General features: G+C 34.7%; 2 pseudogenes; both read left to right on the forward strand.

Moving 5' to 3' along the window:
- Positions 1 to 6,922: 6,922 nt before the first annotated feature.
- On the forward strand, positions 6,923 to 10,410 carry LOC130236764 (four and a half LIM domains protein 1-like; annotated as a pseudogene).
- Positions 10,411 to 11,356: 946 nt separating this feature from the next.
- Positions 11,357 to 14,339, forward strand: LOC130236765 (four and a half LIM domains protein 1-like; annotated as a pseudogene).
- Positions 14,340 to 16,462: the final 2,123 nt, after the last annotated feature.

Here is a 16,462-nt window from a genome sequence, read left to right on the forward strand (position 1 = left end):
GGTGTGGGGTTTGTGAAAGTATTTCTCAGAAGGTAACACTTTATAATACACTTTACTACACACTTTGAATTATTTATTAAGCATTAGTAAATAGTTAATTCATTATCGGTTGAGCATTAACTCTACACTAATAGACGTTAGTAAGCAGTTTATAAATACAGCTACACATGCTGTATTCTTGACTTATAGACACAAAAATAATGTGCTTAAAGATTGTGTTTTCATACTTAGTTAATAATTATTTTTTCATTATTTAAGCATTGCATTATTATTTACAAACCAGTTATTTAAGAACATTTGGTGCTATTTTATGATCATTCAGCATGTGTAAGTAAACGATTAATAAACTGTTACACATATCTTATTATTCAGGCATATACCAATAGTTAATTTGTATGTTAATAAATGCTTTATTAATTTAATTTCCTCCAGTTTTGTGACCTAATCTAAAGTGAGGACTATTTATGCTTTATAAATCCCTTATAAATGTCAATTAAAGGCTCAGTTATATTCTAAACAGGAAAAAAATAAGTGACTTTATTCATTTCTATTTGATGCACAAATGAAACTGTATCAATTGAAAAATAAATCTTTGCAATCGTATGTAAAATAAAGTTACTGTACAGTTCAAACATCGCTAAATAACTTTGAAATGTATCATAATATATTGTTAAATTATTATATTGTTGTTGTTGTTTTATTCAATTGTATTTATTTCTAATTGTATTTTGACACTCCTGTTTTTCGGCAATGTTTAAAGTTTAAAGGTTTTTTTTTTTATAAGATTGCAAACATTTATTGTTAGTGTGATACTAAGCCTTTAATTGTCATTTATAAGGGATTTACAAAGCATAAATAGTCCTCACTTTAGATTAGGTCACAAAACGGGATAAAGTTGAGTTAATAAAGCATTTATTACCATGCATAGTAACCATTACTATATGCCTGAATAATAAGATATAAATGTTGATTTGAATAGTTTATTAATCATTTACTAACTCATTCTGAATGATTCTAAACTCTAAATACAAATGGTTTGTAACTAATGCAATACTGAATGTAGTATTGAACAATTAATAAGTACTAAAGTATAAAAATGCAATCATTAAGCACGCTATAAATGTATAAATAAGTCAAGAATACAGCATGTGTACTGTAGCTGTTTTTATAAATTGCGTACTAACGTCTATTAATGTAGAGTTATGCTTAACAGATAATGAAGTTACTTTTTGACAATGCTTAATAGATGATCCATAGTGTGTAGTTATTATAAAGTGTTACCAAATTGGTAATTAAAAAATAATGAAGAACATTTTTTAAAAATTGTTAATACAAAGTTTCACCTTTTTCTTAAATGTCTCACAGAAAATAAAAAAGATGGAAAACAGAAAAATAAAGAAACACCAGGAATAATAATATAATAATAAAAATAATTGATTTAAAAAAACAACAACTTTAAAATAAAAAAATGATGATTAATGTTGATAATCTCCCTTAGAACAAAACTCTTTACGCAAAAATGAAACATTTATGATTAATAATATTGATAATGTGTCACTTTTCCTTTTTTAGAAAAAATAAAATCATTCTTTATTTTATAATAAATTATTATAAGTAATATCTCAGTTTAATACACATTATTAAATTAATTAGAAATGAAAGAATAAAAAAATCTTAAAAACAGAATAATGCAAATATGCATAAAATAATGCCTTAATAATATCCAAATAATCCCCTTAATATCAAAAGAAAAAATAAAGAGAAAGGTTGTCTTAATCATAAATCTTTTCAGAAAAGCAAAATGTTCCTCTTTAAAGGTTTTGTGAATCCAGCTCCTTTTCATGTGTTCTTTTCTTTTCAGAAATTCCTGCCCTTATTTTACTGTCCCATAAAATTGCCATAAATCCAATTCAAAAAGTATGAGCTGGTGATCTTTGAGCTTTAACATTAAAACGGAGCTAAAAATGTGATCCCTGAATGTCTATCTGGTCTTTCATTAAAGTTAACCGATCAGGAAACACAGAACTGAAAAAAAAGCACCATGAACAGCACATTGCAGAAACCTTCTGGAAAAACAAGATCACTTTTGCCAAGTCCTGCAACAGTATCCAGCATATTTAAACCTCATTACTGTTCACATTCTTCTCTTGTGTCTATTAAAACAATAAAAACAATACTTCTGTCTAAAACAGACTGGTGGTTTGGTTTTAGATTTGTCCACTGGGTCAGTAACAAACCATTCACTACAACAAATAGGGCTGTAGAAACAAAATGGAGGTGGAGATTATTTTTTGTTTTGGCAGTGATGTCTTAAAACTTGCGGATAACTTATTTATGGACTGCACAGGCCAACATTTCATTTAAAACTTCGGGATCTACCAGTTCCCTTCCCATAAAGGATGTTAGCTAAGAGTTCACATTTGCAAAAGAGACAGGAAAATAAATGTATTATATTTATCCTCAGCCTTTGGGACTTAATGTAAATCAGTCAAATATCTCATACCGAAGCCTTTAGTTAGTTGACAGAAAAGGCACCTGGAAGCTGTTTGGATCTGGTGCTTGCTAAATAATTAACCAGACATGTAGGCAAGACTCAATGCAAAGTGTTTCAAGAAGCTTCCCTCTTTAAACATCGTCAAAGAACTGTTAACATTCCTCATCTTGCTGCATGCATACCAGACATACTTCTGCACGCATATAGAAAAGAAAAACAACACGATTAAATGTGTGCCCACATGCTAGTAAACATGCATATATTTGCTTAAAGCATTTGCACAAAATTTTATAGCAGGAATGGTTCATTTATTCTCAAGCCATTTAAGATGTACTGTATGTGATTTTTTTCCTCTTCAGAACAGTGCATGGGACATGAAATTTTACAATGTTTATTTTGCTACTGCACATTGTTATTCTTTAGGTGAACAATAAAGTTATTCCACTAAAAAAATAGTTTTGATAATCTTTGATCAAAGTCTGACCATTTGCTTCTGTGTTTAGAGTGGCGGTTCTTCTCTGTTGACATCAGTTTAACGACTTCAGACATAATATTCTGAGCTATGCCCCTCTTACTGTTAGTTTGATACAAGGGAGTAATATGCAAAAATAAAGCCCCGCCCCCTACTCCGTATTCCTGTTTCAGTCAGAATTACATCAGTTTAATAAATTAAAAGTCTCAGCAACTTTCGGTTAAAGATTTTTAACTGAAATTTCTTCTTTGATGATTCATAAAATGCTAGTCAAAAACAACCAGCCCCAATCTCATGAGGAAATGTAATTATTTCATGTATAGAGCTTGGGAATCTATGTCATGGTGAGTTGCGTTCGGCCATGTTTGTGGACAAATGCAGGAGCGCACAATGTAAACCAATAGAAAAAATACCTCTCACAAACACTCTGAATGAAATTTACTAACGTGTATAAAAATGCTTTTCATGTGTCTGAGAAGCTGATAACATGCACTTCATAACATTCTGTCTTCAACGGTGAAGTGTATCTCCTGAAGCTGAGCACAGACCAAAGCAGTAGTACGAGCATTATAAGTTTATTGCTGATGATTGCAACCCAGGCTCATTCTAAAAACGTACCTCTAAATACATTTCTGGAGACCGCGAAATACGTCCTAAAAGGTTCGTTTTTTTGCAGTTTTTGCGAATCCACGAGAGGCTGCTGTGTAAGTTTTTTGGGATCTTAAATTTCTCTAGCGAGTGCCATTCCCACCTGCTGTTCTTGCGTAAATCCACCAGAGGCCGCTGTTGACTGGCTGGTTGAATGACTGACTGACTTACCGACCAATCAACTGACCCACCTTCCTCCTTCCCTACACCCAACCAATTTTATTGATTGTCCCGCCCAACCACTTCCCTAAACCCAGCCAACAATTTTCAAAAGCAATCCAGAAAAAGAAAAGCCCTCGTCTAATTTTTACCACGTTTTGAGATTTTACCACATTTTCACCGTTATTTACCTGTTCATTTTATTTTTTGGATTCTGTTTTTGTCTTATGCCAAATTCAGACTGCATGATTTTCAAAGTAGTTGTGTCACAGATGTTTTCACACTGCATGACTATCTGGGCTAGCATTTTGTCGCTGCTTTGTTTACACTGCAAGATAGATCGGCGACAGGGGCTTTCACATTGCATGACTTTACAATAGGAAGAATTGCCGAAAACTTCATCCACAACCTACGTCTCACAGCAAAAAACACATAGTCATCTTTTGTTATTAACTACATAACGAGAAAGAAGGCCTTTAATGGGGTAGAAATGTACATATTTGCACACCTGGGTTTAAAGGGGATTAGCAATTTCTCCTCAACTTCTGTATGACACGTCAACAGACACGGGTGCTCCTGTCAAACCCCCACTAGTTGTTCCTCCATTTCTTGGGTCCAAATAAACAGAAATGAGAGCTTTTAACTTCTTCCTCAACCTCCCGCTGGCTGCAGGTACACACACACAAGTGAATGCTGCTTTTCATTGGCTGTAGGTGATCACCGATGTTATTGTCAGCCAAATCTCATTTCACACCTCATGATTTGAATCGCAGACAGCTCCAGATATTCTAGCACGCCAATATCTCACAGGCATCGGCGACGCATTGGCGATTCTCTCAGATCGCATCTTTGATAGTTCATACTGTGTGATTGTCACTCACGTGCACGAGCACCGATTTGCTGTGATTTCAGGCATTTGTCGGCGATTTCTCAAAACCTTTCTGCGAGCCAAAAATTAGGGCTTAAAATCATAGCAGTCTGAACTCAGCATTACTGCTTTCTGGAACCATTCTTCACTGGACTCGAACCCCTTCAGTCAACTTCTCTCTGTGTCTCCTGTCCGCCGATGTACATGGCGAGCTAACTGGAAATTTTTAAAATTCAGCCGTACGAACGTTTTCAGAATGAGCCTATGTTGGATATTGTATATATGATACAATAAATCAATAGAGATCAATGGGAATCAGGCTTCTTTTTGTCCTAAACACCCAGAATACATGGGTGCATCCATGTCATAACACATCGCTGTTTTCTATTGTGAGAAAAGTGACTAAAAGGAAAAGGTTCATACAAAATCATGTGATTTTATTCAATATAATATTTTTAAAAGGAAGCAAACCCCCAAACTCCACCCCATCTCTAAACCCAATCATTGGTGAAGAACAGCTCAAAACTAACCCAAAGTCCCTTTAAGGCTAGTCATTTTACTCAGTGGCCATATTTAAAATGCCTGTCTGGCAGTTTGCTCAGGCATTCTGTCTGAATGAGGAAACATCAAATTCTCCAAAACTGTTTGCCAAGCTGATGATTACGTACATATTTGGAATCACCAATAAATTTAAACAACTGTCATTTTTGCATCAAACAAAATTGACAATTTTTTCAGGCTTCCAGAGCTAATGTGTATGCACACTCGAAGGAAACAAGATCACAACACCAAACTCTTTTAAACTTTAAAACCTCTTCTGAAGTAATTCCACACTTGGTCTTGATGGCGAATCTCCTTCAGAAATGACAGTGACTCTTTGTTTATAAGTTTGGGGGCGTTTGTTAGTTTGCTGCTGTCTGTAAGTTCGTTTACTACAGATTACAAAACCAAAAAACGTTTGTTTAGTTGTGTAGTTGGTTAATTTAAAAGTACAGATTTTCAAGCTTTATGTGGGTATTTTTCTTATGTCTGTAAAGCAAGTATTCGCTGAGATTCCAGTGCATTTGTTGACCACATAAACTGTCGTAAAAACACACACGTCTGGTCCGAGCTTTTCCCCCAGAGGAACATCAGTCTATAGTGATCAATGATTAGCTCCTGTACTAGTAGGCGTGGCTTCATTTACCATATTGACCGATACACTTTTCCCCATTCAAACCTATACAAGTGCCACGTCTTGAGTATACTGTAGTCGTTGACTAAACTGTAAATCACATGTAGCCTTCAAATTCATATAATTAGCCACTGAACCAAAAAGTTATGAATTTCTGTGAGATTGTTTAAAAAAAAAAATTCAAGGGAAATCAAACTACATGCTAGTGGCTTCTGACATGTCGCAGATAATAATTTTATTTTGCCTGTAGGCTTCGTTTACTTTTTTACTCTCAAAGTGCCTGCCGTAACCGGCATTGTCAGTTTCGACTACACAAAATCCTTTTTTAATGTGCAGCTGCACAAAAAATAATTAGGCTAATCTTGAATAGCCTCTGAATTAACAAGCAAGTTTGATTATGGGGTGAACTTTAGCAATGTCTTTAACATTTCATTCCCAGGAAATGTTTGCTAGCACGTCCACATTGTTAAGAACTAGGCCTACATGGGCAAGCTCTCAATGAGGGTTTATTTTGGCGAGTAAACAATATTAAACTCAATAAGGCATATTAGCAATACGATCCAGTATGTTTATAATCCAATATATCTCGAAACAAATTCAATTTTATTGTATTTCCTGTACTAGTGCAAGACATAATTGATTTCAAGCATGAATGCGTGCGGTGAATGTGCTGTTTAATTATTACCGAATAGATTTATCATCTTCTGTTGAAGAAAGGATCAGTCTTGCTTTCATCTCGTCTGTCTGCCAGTCTGCTTTACAGCTGAACTGAACGCGTTATCAGATTGAGATAAGACCGAAGCACAATTAAAAAACATGTGCTGTGTGCTGTTGCCTATGGTTACATAACAACTTAAAGTAATTTAGCTCCTCCGCCTAAGGGAAAACGGAACAAACACTCTCTTATCAATAAATTAGCTCACAGTTTTCCTGAGGAAACTCTGAGTGCTGCTGTGAACTTACACATAAGGGGCTGTGAGACAAACACTCTTTTTTGCTGTGATGATCTGGTTTCTTTCTTTCTACATTCATACGTCATGGTGTGTTTTTATGACCCAATTTATATGGCGAGATGAGGTAATCGCTGTATTATTTTCTCACAGCTTTTCGCGGGTTTATTGGGTGACTGACTATGGCAAGCCGGTCCAACTGTTTTTACTGTCGTGAGGACCTCAGTGGAAAGAAGTTTGTGAGGAAAGGCGAGAAACAAGTCCTGTGTGCGATGCTTCGACAAGTTCTGCGCAAACACATGCACTGAGTGTCGACGCACAATCAGCACTGACTCCAAGGTTTATTTTATGCCTTTGACATTAAGCTGTTAAAAAAACACATATTAATATCTACTTTAATTATACTAGTGCTTATTGTTTTAGATATTTAGCATGTTTTCCATTAAGGACTATGAATTTGCTTAGTGCTTATTATTTACACATTAGTCGACCTACTTGTTAAACACTACACTATTAAAACCTACTTATTATGGTGGCTTGAGAAAGCCAACATACTGTTATACTACATAAACTTCTTCTTCTTCTTCTCTTCTTCTTCTTCTTCTTCTTCTTAGACTATTTTAAGAACGCATCTCCTCCTAGACGGTTCATACTTCAACACCAAACTAACTCCAAACCTCCAAACTATGCTGAATTAAGTTGCTATATCTTTTCCACTGATTCGACCTACGGTTTTCCGAAAACTGACCCGTAAAACTTGGAAAAGTCCTACTAACTTAACATTGCACCAAACTTTTTGACCTCATAACTTTGCGCTAGAGACCGTCTAGACTTAAAGTTGGGCTCATTTAACTCAGACTACCAATCTGCCAATCACTGATGACCTTTCAACTTACTAGCCACACCCTAGCAACCACTTACGGCACCTTAGCAACTGTCCTATAGACTTTCATTGTAAAAAAACTGCCATTGACATTGGACATACTAACAACTCATACTAACAATATACCAATCCATACTAGAAACATGCTAGCAACCATGCTAATTCATGCTAAATCATGCTAAGAATTGCTAGTTCAAACAAAACATGCTAGCAACATGCTAATTTATGTTAGCAATTGCATAGTAACCACCTACAACATTCTTAGCAACCACCTAGCAACACCTAAGCAGACTGCCCTAGCAACCACTCAGAACACCTTAGCAACCAACTAGCAAAAAACAATCCAATCCATACCAGAAACATGCTAACATATATGTACTTTTCTATCAATGGCCAACTGTTTCAAACTTCTTAAAAACTACTTCAAACTTTCAGACTCTGCTTTCTCAAGCCCCATAAAGTTTGTCTACGAACTTTACTTTCTAGTTCTCCTTATTACCTGATTATTTGTTACTGGTACCATTAAATAAATCAAATGCATTAGATACTTATTCTTAACAGTCTTAAGTGGCTATTCTGTTTTTTACTGGTTTTTGGAGAGATCTGTCATACAGATAGGCCTACCTATTTTTTATGTTCTAGTAGGCTAAATACATTATCCACAAGACTAGTAGCCTACCTAAAATCTAAATATTTAGTTAATTTAGTTATTTCAACTCCAAAAATGGGTAAAATATGGATAAAACCAACTGCTGGGGTAAAAAATTGAAGTGAATTTATAACTCATCTTTAAACACAATGGTTTGGTTTGTCCGTATTTTACCAAAGTTGCATTGAATTTGTTCTATTATACCAGTACTTCATCATTAGATGCTAGTTCAAAAAAGATACAAGTAGTTAAAGAATAACCAGTAGTACTTTATATAACCAGTAGTACTTTATATACACATATAGCCAATGATTAAGTCCTAGAAATTTAACAGAATATCAATAATAATAAAAACACTAACACACGTATTGTACTGTTTGTAGATTAAATGGTAAAACAGCTTGCCATAATTGTTATTAGTCTCCTATTGCTCTTCAGTGTCAAAGTAAGATAATGACATTTATAAGCTACTAGTGTGATAGTTTTGGAGCTTTTGAAGTCAATATAACAGTAAAAATATGCACAAATGTGTTGTGTTTTTCCTTTTTTGTATAATAATTCAAAAGGAGTCAACTAAAAATAAATATATTAACTGTCATTCAACATTATGAGGTTGTTCAGATGATTTAACATTTTGGCTGCATTTATGGAACTAAAGCTTTTAAAATGTAGTTTATTTTTGAGATGGCATTACTACAGTCTTTAGTGACATTCTGCTTATTTGCTGCTCCAATAGCAATTATTATAATATATGTACATTTCTCTTGGTTCTTACCTGTCTAGGAGCTTCACCATACGGGCAAATACTGGCACTCTGATTGTTTCCGATGTGCCAAGTGCTATAAGAATCTGGCCAAGGAGTCTTTCACCTCCAAAGATGACAGGATCCTGTGTGGGACGTGTAGCTCACGTGAGGACGCTCCTCGCTGCCACGGCTGCTACAAGCCCATACGCCAGGTGAGGGGACAGATATATATTATTTTGGAAATCGTAATTATGTAAATATGATCATTTTTAATTGTACAACTTAAGTGAGATTTCAACAATCTTAACAATAAGGACATTTTAAAGTGTAATTTTTAGACTTGTTCTAGAATTGTCTATAAAATGATGTCATGTAGAAATTACTACAATTATTACTGAGTAAGTAATAATTGATTAAGCAGTTAGTTTACTCAGCCTCAGGCCATTAAAAAGCATGTAAGTTAAGACTTTCTTTAAGACCTTTAGCTGAAACAGTCATATTTGGTGACTCATAAAGTTGTGGGCTTAAAGTCTGCATGAACCGAAGCTGAAACTGGTTTTTTTTTTTTTTTTCGTATTGTGATGCAGGTCCTAGAGAAACAGAATATTAAATGAGAAAACATTTTTTTCTGCTGCAAGCTGATTGGATGTAGTAAAGTAGGCATTTCATTCAGAGAGAGTGGGGAATTGGAAGTGCATTTTCAGATTTTAATTGTAGACTACAAGAGCAAACTTTTTTTTTTTCTTAATGACATACACAGATGAATTATTCACCATAAAACTGGCAATGTGAGCTGACAAAGTCATATGGCTAGTTTTAATTTCATTTGTACTTTAAGAGACTAAATAGTATATATAGTAACAAAAACAATTAATACCCAGGGCTGAGGACCATGTGCTGAGGCTGTGGATTAAGGTTAAGCAATGGTGGAAGGGGTACTGAAAAATCATACTTAGTAAAAGTACCATTACTTCCTTAAAAATGTAGTGCAAGAAGAGTAAGCATATCTTTTGTAAATATTTCTCAAGTATGAGTAAAAAGTAGACCAAAAAAAGTACTCAAAGAGTAGTGAGTATTGCGCTGTAAAAAGCTGATGATTTACATGTAATTTGTGGATGTGTGTAAACGTAAACATTCTGGAGTGCATTTAGTTATTGCCCAGCAGGCACACAATGTCATAAGACGTTAATATTAGGTTAGATTAGGTTGTGATGTCAGGTGACCAAAATTAAATGTCTAGCCCAGCATCTGACAATGTTTATTTTGATGTCCAATAACAACGTCAAATGACTTTGATTTGGTTGATTTTAGGTTGTGTTGGAAATTGAGCAAACATCTTTAACCAACCGTCATATTGACATCAAATAATGATATTTGTCAGGTTAGCAACTAAAATTCAACGTCTGTTGGATGTCATAGTGGTAACATCCACACAACGTCAAGCTGTTGGCAATAACTAAATGCACTACATCATTAGACGTTGATATTTCATTAATTTGAGTTAGACGTTGACATTGACGTCGGCCTGATGTTGAGTTCTGACGTAAACCTGCTTTTCATTTCCAAACAAAATGCAACGTCCCCACGACGTTGGGGTACAGCGTCAATCTCACGTCATGTTGACGTCTTGTGCCTGCTGGGTGTTTAGGCCATTTTGGTCATCATACAGTAAACATCTGTCATCTTCTCATCAGTGGCATGCATCTAAACAGTCTCTGGGTCAATGCGTGTAAAGATTTTGGACATCTTCTTGGACACTTTTAATGCTTCCAAACAGTTTGCTGCAATTATAAAGCGCCTTCAGGTAGTTCATTATGATGCGATTTACCTTCTGTGTGCGATCTGATTGGACAGGAATCACAGGACTGAGTTTTCTAATCCCCATAGACAAGAAAAAATAATGTGGTGACTGCAGGTTGAAGTAAAATAGTGGAGTAAAAGTAACGATACAGCACTAAAAATGTACTCAAGGGAAAGTAAAAGTACACCTTTTACTACTTAGTAAATTACAATTCCTGAGAAAAACTCAATTACAGTAGTTTGAGTATTTGCAATTTGTTACTTTACACCACTGAGGTTAATATTGTAAATAATGTTCAGTTTCTTGCCCAGACTTATTATTTCATTTAATAAGACCTGAATGGATCATAAGGAGTCACAGGTATTAAGTTCACTTTGCTTGTTTATGTTTTTTTGACTCTCAAAGTTGAATTGACTTCCTTTTTATGAATCACCAAAGAACACCGTTTCAGCTGAAAATCACCTTTAATGTTCTCCTGAGATTAAAACACTACACTTTGGATGGCCTGAGTAAATTAACAGCAAGTTTTCATGCCATGTGTATTTTTACTGCCTTCTCTTTTACTTTCTCCTGTATTTGATAGGCACTGAGAATGTGGAATACAAAGGCAACTCGTGGCACGATGAGTGTTTCAAATGCTATCAGTGTCAAAAGCCCATCGGCAACAAGAGTTTCATAACAAAAAACACAATGTCTACTGCAGCCCTTGCCATGAGAAGAAATTTGCCAAACAGTGCGCTTGCTGTAAGAAGGTAAAAGAAAATTCTGTAACACTTTAGCTTAAGTCACGATTTACAGTATTAACAAACCATTAACTAACGCTACTAGCTTAATCAATTACTAATTAGCTGTTTATTAATAGTAAGTTAGGCAGAAGTTGAGTTTAGGTTTTGGGTAGGATAGGGATGCAGAGTAAGATCATACTTTATAAGTATTTATGAACAGTTAATAATAGGCAGGTAATAAGCCAGTAGTTAATAGCATGAATTGTGACCTAAACTAAAGTGTTACCAAATTCCTGTTAATCTATTTTATAAGTTTTTATTATTGTAATTAATAATTGCTTTTACCAGTTCCAGTTTGCAAATACACATTTTTATATATAAAAATATAAAGATTTATAAGAATAATGACTTTCACAAGTTGCCTTAGCCTATTGTTTCCGCATGTTTTGGCCTTGTTCCTCCAGCCCATTACCACAGGAGGTGTGAATTACCAGGACCAGCCGTGGCATTCAGAGTGCTTTGTGTGCTCCTCCTGCCGAAAGCCTCTGGCGGGCACCCGCTTCACCTCCCACGAGGAGAAAATCTACTGTGTGGACTGCTATAAAAGCACTGTGGCCAAAAAATGCAGTGGTTGCCAGAACCCCATTACAGGTTTGAATGCACATATATTTTAGAAGTCATGCGCTTGTTGACACACAGACATGGTCAAACTGTGCTTAAAATAATTAGATCTCAAGACTTTGGCCCTCATATACATACATAGGGTGAGTGTAGTGCACATTTGTCATCAGTACCTTACAGATTTTCAGGACTTTGTATGATGTACAAGCAGCTTGCATATGTGCTTTGAATTGTTTTTGCAAACCCAGGGCCCATTTTGATTACGTACCCCTATATACATTTCTGGAGAGAGCAAAATACATCTGGACGCTTTTTCAGAAATTCCTTTCATGAGTGCCATTCATTGGCGACACAGTGGTGCAGTAGGTAGTGCTGTCGCCTCAAAGCAAGAAGGTCGCTGGTTCGAGCTTCGGCTGGGTCAGTTTGGCAATTCTGTGTGGAGTTTGCATGTTCTCCCTGCGTTCGTGTGGGTTTCCTCCGGGTTCTCCGGTTTCCCCCACAGTCCAAAGACATGCCGTACAGGTGAATTGGAAAGGTTAAATTGTTCGTAGTGTATGAGTGTGAGTGAGTGTGTATGGATGTTTCCCAGAGATAGGTTGCGGCTGGAAGGGCATCAGCTTCGTAAAACAGGTGCTGGATAAGTTGGCGGTTCATTCCACAGTGGCGACCCCGGATTAATAAAGGGACTAAGCTGAAAGAAAATATTTGAATGAATGCCATTCGTGCCTGCTGTTCTCACATAAATCCACCAGAGGCCCCTATCGACTGACTGTCTACTGACTGAATGACTGACTCACTGAGAAATCGGCTGACCCACCCACCATCTTCCCTAAAAAGCAATCCTGAAAAAAGCCCCCTGATTTTTACTACGTTTCAGATTTTACCACATTCTCAATCTCAATTTGAAAATCATTTTTAAAAATGTCAAATCAAATTGTTTGGTTGTTTTCTTGATAGTTATACTCATTTATTTAACCATAAAGGGACATTTCACACAAAGATGAAAATTCAGTCAAGATTACTCACCCTCTGCTTATCCCCACCTTATTTGTGTTATGAATAACACTAGAGAAGATATTTTGAGGAATTTTGAAAACCGATAATCATTGTAGTTTTTTTACTATGGATTTCAGTATCTACTAGTTTCCAACATTCTTCAAAATATCGTCTTTTGTGTTCAACAAAAAAAAAAACACTTGAAGTTAGTTTGGGTGGCCTATATATCTTTAAAAGATGTCAACTAAGTTTAATTTAAACATACAGTTACACATTAAAAAAACATTCCACGGCCAAAAAACGCTCCACTGCACACCACTGACCAACACACTTGCACTGACGTGTGTTATTCTCATTGAATATTATATATTTGGTTTGAACTGAAGTTACAATTAAATCTCTTTTTGTCATCCCGCAGGATTTGGCAAGGCTACGAACGTAGTGAACTACGAGGGTGGCTCTTGGCATGATTACTGCTTCAACTGTAAGAAATGCTCCCTCAACCTGGCCGACAAGCGCTTTGTAGCTCACAGTGGACACATTTACTGCTCCGACTGCTCCAAGAAACTCTAAACACTCATTACTTTAGAAAAATATCAGCCTTCATTTCAATTTATACAAAAATCCCACATAAATATGTTGAAGTATTGACAAAGGCTTCTGTTGTGTTGATTCTGGCTGCTTTTCGAGGGAAGTTTGATGTTCCTGTGAGGAATGTTTCGTTTACCTTGAGGCTTTGATAGGAAAACTTATCCTCTCTTTTTCCAATGACCCATTTATCTCAGGAAAGATAGTAAGACAGGAGGAAAGACGGATAGGAAGAGAAGTGTATTTTATGAAAGTGAAGCCTGTTTTTGAGATGTATCGATGTTTCATTTCACATTTCATGATGCCAAATAAAGCTTTGTGCTGGTAACTTTTAGCCTATAATCATGACCAATGGATATTTCAGTGATTCAGCAGATCGCTTCCTTCCTCAAAGTATAAAAAAGGCATTTTATGTCATTTTCAAGTTAAAATACCATACTGGAAAATTAAAATATGTAGGTTTTGTCTGTATCCTTACTTACACATTATCGTTAATGTAATTAACAGGAATAATCCATTTTCATCTCTTTGTATGAGCTGAAAAATAAAGTTAAGTTTCTGAGAAAGCTGCTTGTTTGTATTTGTCTTTTTGTGCAACAGCGACATCTAGTGGCACAATTAACACAATCAGTTGTAATGTTTGACAATTTCAGAACGTAAACGTCATTTAAGACATCAGAAATTGCTTTTAAATTGCTGTCTGTGTTGCTATTTTAACTTTGCTTTTGTATTTTAAAACATAGTATACAAAAAATGTCGTATACTGCTGTGTTTTTAATGAAAACACAAATATGCTAACTTTAGCTGTCCACGGTATCGTTTTTTGACAATTAAATAAAGTAAGCAGGGTTGGTTAGCAGTCACAGAAGGAGTGCGGGAAAACAAAGTGTGAGGTAAGATAAAAAGCGAAACATTTGATGTATTAACAACAATTTACGATAGAAAAACGACCTATATTGATTTCACTTAGTGCAAGCTACATAGCTTTTTTTCTAGTTTCACAATTTGTAAGAGAAATAATGTGATTCAGCATTTGTCTGATATGTATCGAAACACGAAACGTATGATTTTGACATTGACCATAGACTAAAAATGTTGTATTTGTTTTAATAATTAGAGTTAGATGTAGCTACAGGGCTCAGCATATATTCATACACCCCTCACAAATCTATCTTTTAAATTCATGTTTAATAGGAAGCAATACAATATTATATTTGTGCATATGCTTATACATTAGATTAGTCAGCACTGAAGCCATTTTGCTTGAATTTAATTGTATTATCTTTTAATTTCTAAATATGTTCGATGACTAAAATATTATTTTAATAAATATATCTGTTTTGTTTAAATGCCCCAAAATACATTGCCCATATTCACTGAGTAATAGATAAAAATACTCATTTTCGAATTGGGGTGTGTTCAATTATGCTGAGCACCGTACATGTATTTTTGCAAACAGATAAAAATGAAGCCTTTTCAGCTATATAAAATTCCACAGCATTGTTATTAACATTATTAACAGTTAATCTTTAAAGATCTATTCATATAACACAAATTGGTAATTTATGGACATTGATGTTGTTGTTTTTATTTATTTATTTATTTTGTGATCATTTTGCCTGTTTTAATGGAAACAGTGTACATTTTGCCAACATTTGCATAATTATTATAAAATTTCACCCTCATTTCCTACATAAATATGTTTTACATAAGATACAATATGTTACTCAGGACAAAAAATATCCCATTAAAAATTACATTATTTCTTAACAGGCTTCCATTTGTTGGCAAGGCTTCAAAATATTTGTTTTTCTACTTCTTAAGGTTTTCTGCTCTTGAGCACTGCACTCTCATTATAGTTATGTTCAAATATGGTTGCATGGCTTTTTTTTTGTATGTATGTCCTTGGAAATATGTATTTGTGTATTGTTAAACGAATCAATTTTTGGTGGTTATTATTATTATTGTTTATTATTGTTTATTTGATAGGGACAATGCAAGTTAATTAACATTTTGTATTAATATAAAATGCAAACAAGCAAGACTATAGCAACAATGTTAATTTACAGCCACATCACTCTGATGTTGGTAAAAAAAATCTAAAGTATGTCATTGAAAGTATAAAGAAAATATGCAATGTTTGAAATGTAATTGTTTTTTTTTTTTTTGTTTTGTTTTGTTTTTGACATGGTTATATAGAACTTTTTTAAATTGATGCACAAAAGTTAACCTTCAGGTTACTCCAATTGTTTGCTGAACGTACAATAACTATCCTGACTGATCATATACAGTATAGCAGCACTTGACTTATGAAGGTGCTGTACACATGTCATGTACCCATTCAGTGGTTCACACTGTACTAATTTGAAAAAGAGGAAGATTGATGAGCTTAATGAATAACTGAAAAGGATTATGGGATGGGGGTGGCGTTTTAACTCAAAAACTCGCCCATGGTCATACCTTTCACATCAACATACTTGATCAAGCACTGGCACTGTCCCGAATGAAGAAATGTCTGACAGGGATATCTGACACTAGTACGTGTTCAATCTGGTGAGTAACATTTTTTTTTCATTCTTTTCACTTGAATTCTGTTTGGTTTTCTGTATAATAAAACAAGAAGAAATTATTATTCAACATAATTGTAATTTAAGTCATTATTTATTTAAATTTGATAAAATTCACAATC

The sequence above is a fragment of the Danio aesculapii genome, chromosome 10 (genome assembly GCF_903798145.1).
Source record: "Danio aesculapii chromosome 10, fDanAes4.1, whole genome shotgun sequence".
Classification (NCBI taxonomy): Eukaryota; Metazoa; Chordata; class Actinopteri; order Cypriniformes; family Danionidae; genus Danio; species Danio aesculapii.